Source organism: Haliotis rubra, unplaced genomic scaffold, assembly GCF_003918875.1.
Source record: "Haliotis rubra isolate DU_JTF1 unplaced genomic scaffold, ASM391887v1 Scf390, whole genome shotgun sequence".
Classification (NCBI taxonomy): Eukaryota; Metazoa; Mollusca; class Gastropoda; order Lepetellida; family Haliotidae; genus Haliotis; species Haliotis rubra.
Window position 1 is genome coordinate 24,825 of NW_025767069.1, and position 9,906 is coordinate 34,730.

General features: G+C 41.1%; 1 long non-coding RNA gene across 1 annotated transcript; it reads right to left on the reverse strand.

The window, feature by feature from the left end:
• Positions 1-5,484: 5,484 nt before the first annotated feature.
• Positions 5,485-8,698, reverse strand: LOC124286753. The gene is made up of 2 exons (XR_006901099.1): positions 8,659-8,698; positions 5,485-8,168 (listed from the first exon to the last, which is right to left on the reverse strand). It is a non-coding gene; the product is annotated as an uncharacterized LOC124286753 (long non-coding RNA).
• Positions 8,699-9,906: the final 1,208 nt, after the last annotated feature.

The following is a 9,906-nucleotide window of genomic DNA, read 5'->3' on the forward strand; positions in this document are numbered from 1 at the left end:
GAATAGAATACTACGCGAGGTCTCATTACATGCAGTGTATACGAAACGAGTGTGTCCTTCTATGGTGTCACGACCGAAACATTGGCAGTCAGGAACTTCTGCTAGAAGATCACAGATTCTTCTCATCGTATGTAATGGACTCAGTGTGTATATTCTATTAACCACCACGTCTTACATGCATTGGTGGCTAAAATAATGACTTTTTATTAATGTTTTGGTTTCAAACCGAAGCCAGTTTCATAAAGTTGCGGAAGAGTTTTTGTACTTTGTAGTACAATATTTGCATAACGTCACACTATGGCTGTACCTTCAATACGCTGTGTTCACTGGTCTCCGTGGCGATACATATCAGTTGTCATCGCCTCGTACAACCTCCTACAGTAAACTACTCCGTAGCACCTCGTTTCTTGGTTTGCAGTTGCTTCATTCGGCTAACATCACTGGTGGAAGCATTGCGTTTACACTGTTTTCGACCAGGACCTGGCCTTATAGGTTCGTACGGTAAAAACACCGACGCGGCGTTGCGAAAATGTTTACATTCCATAATGCATTTAAGTTGTAGGAATGGGCCGATTTACGTATTTTGTTGAATGAAACAATAGTTTACGTCAAGGAATATGACCTTATTGAAAGGTCATCCGGGTATCCAATCAAATCGTTAGAATCTCAAAGGTCAAGTCGTTACGACACAGGTCAACGCGATACGACACTCGTGGGCACGAGATTGGTATGCGGCTACCCATACGTTGACCTCGTGGGTAATAAATGATATATGTTTCCTCTTTTTTAACTTAAGTACACAGAAAGTAAATGTGGCATATGCCGGCGCAAAAGCATATGCAACGGTGAAGAGTTCTGGTCGTATCCTCAAAGTGTCGGCCCATAAGGTTTCAGGCAATTCGAAATTGCGGCATTACTGGAACCGCTTCCTTGCTGTAACCCGTGTTTGGTGGGTATAAACCTAGACATGCTATTTGTCATCATTCACTTAGTTATAAAGATGTGCACGCACAAACCGCTAATTATAAAGGGAAGCTTTAAAGATCATTAAAATACGTGGGAGGATGGATAAAATGTTGGTAAAGTTACATAAAATTATACGGTTGAAATAAAAAACATGGCCTGCACGCAGACACACGCGCACGTACGCGAAATATCAGTGGTAAAACATAGAGGTGCTCACACACAGATACGCACGAACATTCTGCATACCCATTCGTTTCACATTCAATCTTACATACTTTTGCATACAAATATATGCACCCACAACGGCTATACTCACATAAAGATTAGATAAGATAAGATGAACTCGGTAGCTGTGTCCCCAAAACTAAATTTTGTTTTGCATGTACGTTTACCAGGTTTTCTTTCATAAAGCAGCCATACATAACGGTACGATGGTAATCGCCAAAACTCTTGTTTAAAATAATCAGGATATAAATACATCAATTTAGTACACAAAACATAGATATTTAATAGAATTTGGACAAATTAAAGACAAGTCATTCATTTCCAAGATTTTGTTTGTTGTGCATGCAACGCTACATCTGGAACCAAATGAGTGGCGAACCTGTTTACGTTCTAAAAGTCGTCACATGCGCGGCCGCGTGAAGTTAGATGGAATATTCCCAAAAATTATGTGAGTAGGATCACTTAAAATTGTGTTTGCCTTTTTGAAATTTGCTGCTGTAACAACTCTTATACTTTTCGATAGGAAGCCCAATAATTTTAGACGCAGTGTTTACGATTTTTTTAGGTTTGTTTTATTCTGGACAGACAGGTTCCGAACAGCTCGAAATTAAAGGTTATTACACACTTTGAGATTGAGAGACGTAAAATAACATCACCTTGATATATTGGTCGATTTTCGCGTCTTCCCACAAAAATGCAAAGCGTTGTTGTCGCTGCGCCTGTTGGAATGCGCCTCTAGGCAAGGGAGACCTATTATGTCGTTCAGTTATTATTATTATTGGCTTTATTATTCGCCGATTTTTTACCAAACCTTAACTCCTAAACCAATGCTCTAATCGCTTACAAAAATCCACACAAATGCGCACCGGTGTGGGTATTCCCTTAAAGAATATTAATTTTGGGGCCCAACTTTATGCCGAGAGCTCAAATTTCGAGTAAATTTAAAATTTCAACGTTTGACAGCAAAATATCTCAAAACTAATTGTTCCAACACTTCCAAATTTCGCATGCAGATGCAATCAAATTCCCAGCCGTTTTGCCTGGACGGAATTAAAGATCCCTTCGGCATACCGTTTGGCGTTGGTACGCGACAGGTTTTGGCCATGTTTTTCAGCACGTTTCCTGAGTAGTTTGCTCCCCAAAAGTACATATGGTAGATGATGTCCTGAGTTCGGGGCACTAATTGTTTTGAACGTAGACCCAAAGGGCGACTGAGATACAGCCTTTTAAATGGGGGCTGTTTTCTTCTCCGGAACTGCTTAAAGGTTCATCGCGACTGACTGTATTTGGAAGATCCGCTGGCGCAAAGCCAAAACACGTGTTTCGCATTTCCGTTTTGGAGGATGATATCTAGCCCTCAGACCACAATAGATAGAAAGTAAATCCAGGAGACCTGCATCGTTTGCCTGCAGCTATATTTTCTCTGTTTCGTTCCGGAGAGTTTCAGATCTAAGACGAGTGCCCCAAATATTTCTGGTTAACGGGCAACAATTTGAACAGGTTAATAACGGGAAATCATCAATATAAGCTTAAAAATGGCTGAAAAACAGAGGTTTGCATTACATATTTCATTTTGTAAACTAATGGCTATGCTTAACCAACACAGAAACTATGTTTCACGATGAATTTAGGGGATGATCGTTGACGGGCGCATTGGGAATCATCAGAACTTGATTTACGGCGGTACGAATTTGTAGAATGGTGTAAATCGAAGCTTTTATTTTTGAATGTGCAAAAAAAACAAAGAAATGATCATACTCCAAATAGGGGTAGAAGGAGTTAAACTCATTTGAAGAAGGGATAGATATGCTAGTTCCAACTGTCGGATCATGTTGATCCGTGACTAGTGTTATGCGCTCCATGCATTACGTAAATTGTTTCCCGAAAATTGTCTTTCAATCTTTGTTTTGTGTTAATCGCTTTACATTTCGCCCATTTAAACCGAAGCGGAAATATAACCGCGGAACCACCAACTTTAACCGCCAGGCGCGTCCCCTGCACAAAGTCCCTTTTTCTTTTCATTTTAAACCCAGTTTGAAATCTTTGGTTATCAGGGCTTGTTATTGAGGAAATATTTTTACGCGTTTTGGCTGGCTCGATGTTTTTTCCTGCATTTATATGATCGAGTTACAGTGTTTAATAAACTCGGTACCAGAATTATGCTGGTATGTTCAAACATATCCCGGTACAATCGAAACATCCTCTCGGCTTCCGTTACAACAAATCACTTTGTCCACGGCTTTACATATTTTTAAGAATGGCCTTCTCTGACTTTAATTTTTAGGCGGTATAAGGAACTAAATCGCCAATTATTGGTCGGGGTCCCCATCAGACCTTTGCAAAAGATTTCCGTCGCTTTTGCATTACACCCATAGCACGGTCGGTAGTTTTCGAAGATCTTTGTCGGACCATCCACCATACCAGGGGTATGATATTCGCCAGGGTATGTTTCAGGTGCGTGCGTTAGAAATTCTCCGTGCCGTTTGGAACGCTGGTAAGAACATTTGGTTTGTCCATATTAGATTGGCCGGTGGGTGTCGAAAAAATGAACAGTTAGCACATAACAAATATATACACCCACAACCACAGTTATACTCGTGGCGCGGTACTTTTTACGGCGACCATACTCACCTGTACAAATGTATACACCCACAACCACAGTTATACTCACGTATGCAAAATATATACACCACAACCACAGTTAGCACTACGTAATACCGGCGCACGACGACAGTTATACTCATCAATACGAAATAACGCCCGGCAGGTTATACCTTCCATCCACCCCTTTCATTCCCTGGTGCTCCCTGATTCTTCCTTCCCTTTTCTCCATTCCCTTTTCCACTCCTGCCACCCCTGATTCTCCATATTTCACCATTCCTTCACTCCCTGGTCTCCATGCCATCTCACTCCCACAATTCTTCCTGGTCTCCTTCTTCATCTCTCCCACCTTCCTCTTTATTCTTTCTTCCACTCCCTGGTCCTTCCTCCATTCCTTCCATTCCTCCATCCACTAAGATTCTTCTTCCTTTGTTCCTTCATCTCCATTCCATGTTCCATATTTCATCCTTTCCATTCCATATTCTCCTGCCACTATTTCGTTCCTTCTTTCATCCACTGGTCCTATTTCATCTCTCCACACCACTCTCCATGTGCTGTTTCCTCTTTCCTCTGTCCGTCCCTGTTCCTGTGTGTCTCCGTCCATTGTGTTGTCTGTCTGTCTGGGTCCTCCATGTCTGGTCTCTCCATGCCTGTGGTCTCCATGTGTGGTCCATATGTCTCCATGTGGTCCTCCACCTCCTTGGGTCCTCTCTCACATTTTGTGTGTCTCCTGGTTTCATGTGTGGGTGTCTTGTGGGTCCTGGTTGTGTGTCTTGGTCTCCTCCTTGTCTGGGTCTCAGTACAGTTGTGGGATTGTGTGTCCATTCTTTCTCTCCTGGTCCACATGTGCCTGGGTTGTGTGATTATTTTCCATTCCATTCTAGTTCATGTGGGATTCTGTCTCCTCCACATGTGGGTTATCTCTCCATGTGTGGGTCTCATTTTCCATGTCTGTTTTCTTCCCTGATTTTCTGTCTCCTGATTATTTTTTTGTCTCTGGTCTCCACATGCCTGGGATGTGCCTGGGTCCATGTGTCCATGTGGCCATGTGTCCATTCCATTTGGTCTCTTTGTGTTTTTCCTCCATGTGTGGTCCATCCTTGGGATCCTGGGGCTGTCCTCCACCTCCTTTTTATTTCCTCCGTGTCTCTCGTGTTCCTTGGGTCCTTCCTCTGGGTGTCCATGCTTCCTGTGTCCATCCTGGGTCTGGGATCATCCTCCATGTCCTTGGTCTTCCGTCTTCGTCCTTGGTCGGTCCATCCATTAAAGTCCACTCCATTCCTTCCTTCTTCCATTCCATTCCATTCCATTATTCCTCCATTCCATCCTTTCCATCTTTCCTCCTTCTTTCATCCTCTCCATTCCATCCATTCCATTTCCTTCCTTTATATTCCATTGGCACGGTAAAATTATGAGGTTTCGCAGTCTTAATTTCGCTTTAATAGATTTACTTCTTCGTTTAAAGTGAAATACATCGGTACGTTTTCACTACAAACAGACTATAGTTGACTCGTGCTGACTTCGTTTTAAGTTGGAGAAAGCTATCAATCGGTAAAGAGTAACGACCTCGAACGAGCCTCACGAGCGAAACTAATCGACGGATTTCGGACTTCCTCCTACACATACAAATCTATGTATTTATCAAGTGTTTATAATATACTCTTGGAAACGAATAAGGGAAAACATGAAAGCACAAGTGCTCCTTTATTTATTTCCAGATTTTCACCCACAGTGCTATATTAGGCCATGAGCCATGAGCTGAAAATGGACATATTTGTACCAGTCAGAGGGACCAAATGTTTTAGTGTTTTCTATATTCTTTTATGTCTCTATATATCAAAAACGTATGATTGACATGTCAATTTGGTAGCTCAGACTCAGAACGAGGCTAAATCCAAGATGGTCGCCAAAAAACCCCAACATTTTCAAACGTCATCTTCATCATCAGTATCACTCTCCGGCGTGTCATGGTCCTCGCAGACCATTTTGACACAAGTCTGGTTCCGACATGTCACAGTGCATTTCAGTCCATTGGTAAGGCATTGACAACTTGGCAGTTTACAGAATGTTGTGTACTTGCAAAAAAATTAACTCAAGAACAGCATCTGGAGCAATAGATCCTGTCATCCAGCAAATCTCTATCTGATCATTTTCTTCCACCCATCCATGACCATCTTTTTCCCGTGAAGTTGGATATTCAGCTCCCAGACAGTTGTTCCATATTGCAGCTTGATAGTTTGCTCTCAGGACGGGCATAGATAGACAATCAAAGCAGGGTGGCTATTGTCCTGATTCAATTGCCGCTTTTCTCACCTTAAATAAGTGGTAGCGCAATTGATTGACATCCCTTATTTAAGAACTTGAGGCATACAGGCGGCATGTGAATACCTGAAGTGAGTTGATCAAACCTGGTGGCACAGGCCACACATTCCCAAGTTGTTGGAAAGCTTCTTGATATCCCTTGCTGTTGAAGTAGTTTGAATGCATTGACCTTCCCCTCTGCCTCCAAAAGAACTGACAGTATAACATTCAGTATATACGTGTAGTCCTGGACAGGTCTTGCAAACGCTTTGACCAAACGGCGCAGCAACCTTCTTGATATAAATGAACTTTTAGCGATTTTGAACAATGAACTGGATGATATTGGTTTTGCTCTTTGATGAAGTAAGAAGCCGTCTCAACTGTCGTATATGACTTAAACGTATCAAATAACACAACTTGATATTAATTAAATCCTTTTAATCATGTTCGCACTATTTGTACCTCCCTATTTTCATTTCCAACCTATTTGCTAAACTTTACTCACAATTCAAGCTTGGAATTGACATTTTTTTAATTTTATTTTTGGCGGCCATCTTGGATGTAGCCTCGTTCTGAGTTTGAGCTACCAAACCGACATGGCCATCATACTTCTTTGATATGTAGAAACCATAACAACTTCAAAAAAACATAAAAGTATTTGGTCCCTCAGAGTGGTACCGAAAAAATGTCTGGCTCATGGCCTATATAAAGCATGACAAGAAACAAGAGGAACAAGAGTGGAGCAAAATGGGCATCAGAGGGCCAGTCTGTGTGAAGTCCTGTCGTATTCAACTTGATTTTTACTGGTCTTGTCTTGATTATTCCCTCCTGGGTTTTCTCCCTTTGCTGTATTATTTCTGCTGGGTGACCTTGCCTTTGCCGAACATGATCTGATGCTGCCCAATAACCTACCGCTGACATCTTTTCAGTAAAGGGGAAAAAATCATTAGATGGAAAATTTTATTTTCTTTAAGCTCATAAACATATCATAAATGCAATACAAGATCCACAATATCATTCAAGTTCATCCATCACTTACAAACTCCGAGAATTAACACAAGTCATTTACCCTGACCTTTTGGTGACATCTATATAATTGTACTGCAATAGATACTTACACACATGCTACCATGAGTTAGATTTTCAGAACATTCACCTGAAACTTGCATACAGAAACTGGGAGTAAAGAAACACCTTTCTTTGGGAGCAGTCATTATTTACCATACAGGAGACACCAGAAATGGGGTTCACACATTATACCCATGTGGGGAATCAAACCCGGGTGTTCGTCATGACAAACTTTTAGAACACTTTGAGGGTTAAATGAGTTTGGCACAATGCCACTTTGAACAATACTTCAGTAATATCAGAGCATGTCATTGCAGGGCTCCATTTAAGGAAATGAGTGAGTGAGTTTAGTTTTATGTCGCTCTCAGCTATATGGAGGCTGTCTGTAAATAATCGAGTGTGGACCAGACAATCCAGTGATCAATAGCATGAGCATTGACCTACACAATTGGGATACAATGACATGTGTCAACCAAGTCAGCGAGCCTGACCACCCAATCCCGTTAGTCGCCTCTATGAATTCTAACACGGTTCTTCAAACCCAGCCAGACATCTGGGCTGGTAACTTCAAAAATTTACCAGCCCAGAAGAGATTTAACCAGTCCTTCTTAAATACTATATAGGCAGTGCCAGTGGTCACTTTATTTGAATATTTTTTTCACCCGTCCATCGGGCTGGCTAGCTGTAAAATTAGACCGTCTGGCAGAAATCTAGCCCAGGGCTGTTGGAGGGCCTTATTTCATACACTGGTGTAAGGTCAGAGGGATTCTGGGGAATGTCACCAGAAAATATGACAAGACTCAAGGGGAGAGCCATTAAACACAATATGTATATTCTGGAAGGGTCATGAAAATACTGCCAATTCTTTGGGTGCACAATATAAAATGCATTTATATTCTGTCTTCCCGGATGTGTCCTGGAAAAAGTGTAAAGGACATGGAGAGGATCATCCTGAAAATTGAGGAGAGCCATTTTATTAATTTTTAGTACAGGGATGTATTAAAAATCTCTGTCCCACCCTCCCGTTTAATAAATGACCTGTCTCTAAGTTAACATTATATACGAACATCGCGGAATATGATGGAAAATACTTCAATGTGAAACTTGACCATTCAATGCAGAACAAAAATATCTCTCTTAGTCTGACAGACAAATCACATACATGGCTTCTAAATATACCACTCAAAAGATGCTAAGGACAAGCCCATTGTTTCGCATTACAATTGATAATCCATCAGGACAATTTAGCTCATAATATGAAAGAATTTTATCATTTTCAATTCTTTTGAGTATTATATGTTTATTGTTTAATTAACTATAACTCGTTGATCTTGTATCAACCATCAGATATCCAGAATTACAAGTTGTATAACACAATCCAGTGCACAAAACTAACATGAAATACTGTTCATGTCAGTATGACATATAATCATGATATCTGATAGGTAGGTGAATGCCATATAAATGATTAATATTAGAATTTCATCTAAATGTAACAAAGAAAGTAGGGTGGGTGGCATTTTTAGTGTTTTTAAATATATATATGTATATTTCAAAACACACTGTTAAACTGACTGACTGACTGAGTTTGGTTTTACACCGCTTTTAGCAATATTCCAGCAACATCACAGCAGGGGACACCAGAAATGGGCTTCACACATTGTACCCATGTGGGGAATCGAACCCGGGTCTTCGGCGTGACGAGCCAACGCTTTAACCACTAGGCTACCCCAACGCCCCACACACTGTTAAAAGGCATGGGTGTGCATAAACTGTGGATGGATGTGAAACAGATGAAACGAGATTGTTAATAAGACTTGGTTTGTTTCTTAAAGCTGCACTCAGCAATGTTCCATCTATAAGACGGTGGTCTGTTCATAATCAAGTCTGGACCAGACAATCCAGTGATTGATATCATGAGCATTAAGCAACTGGGATACAATGACAAGCATCAACCTAGTCAGTGAGCCTTACAACCTGATCCTATTTATGCCTCTTAAGATATATATGGGTTGATGAAGACCAATTCTTACCCTGATCTTCACAGGTCAGTAAGACTTGGTAACCATATGGTATGTTTCATGGAGTAAGGAAAGGTGGCGCTCCACGATGCCATTCTCCATCCACAGGGGCAGAAGGAGTAACAAACTACGTGTTGGGTAGTTCAGCAGTGAAATGCTTGTGACGAAAATCTAACAATAATTTATTATGGCTTGAAAGGGGTTCAAAGTCTGAACAAGACTAAATTTTTTAAACAAATGAAACAACTGGCAGTGATAGAAGTGGGTGGGTTGAAGGCAGTATTGCAGTCATGGAAGAGTGAGTGAGTGACTTGGATTTACATCAGTAACATTATTCCAGTGATATCACAGCAGGGAACACTACAAACATTTAACCACTAGGCTACCCCACTGCCTCAATGGAAGAAGCAGCTTGAGAACACATATGGGTGAGTGAGTGAGCTTAGTTTTACACCACTTTTAGCAATATTCCAGCAATATCATGGTGGGAGACACCAGAAATGGGATTCACACATTGTACCCATGGGGAGAATCGACCCAACTCTTCAGCATGACGAGCAAACACTTTAACCACTAGGCTACCCTACCACCCCAGAACACATATGGAGTGGTCTCTCCAAACTTTAGGACACTTTAAGGGTTAATGAGTTGGGTTAAATGCCACTTTAAACAATTCTTCAGTAATTGCTCGATTTAAGGAAATGAAACGTACTTGCACTGGTGC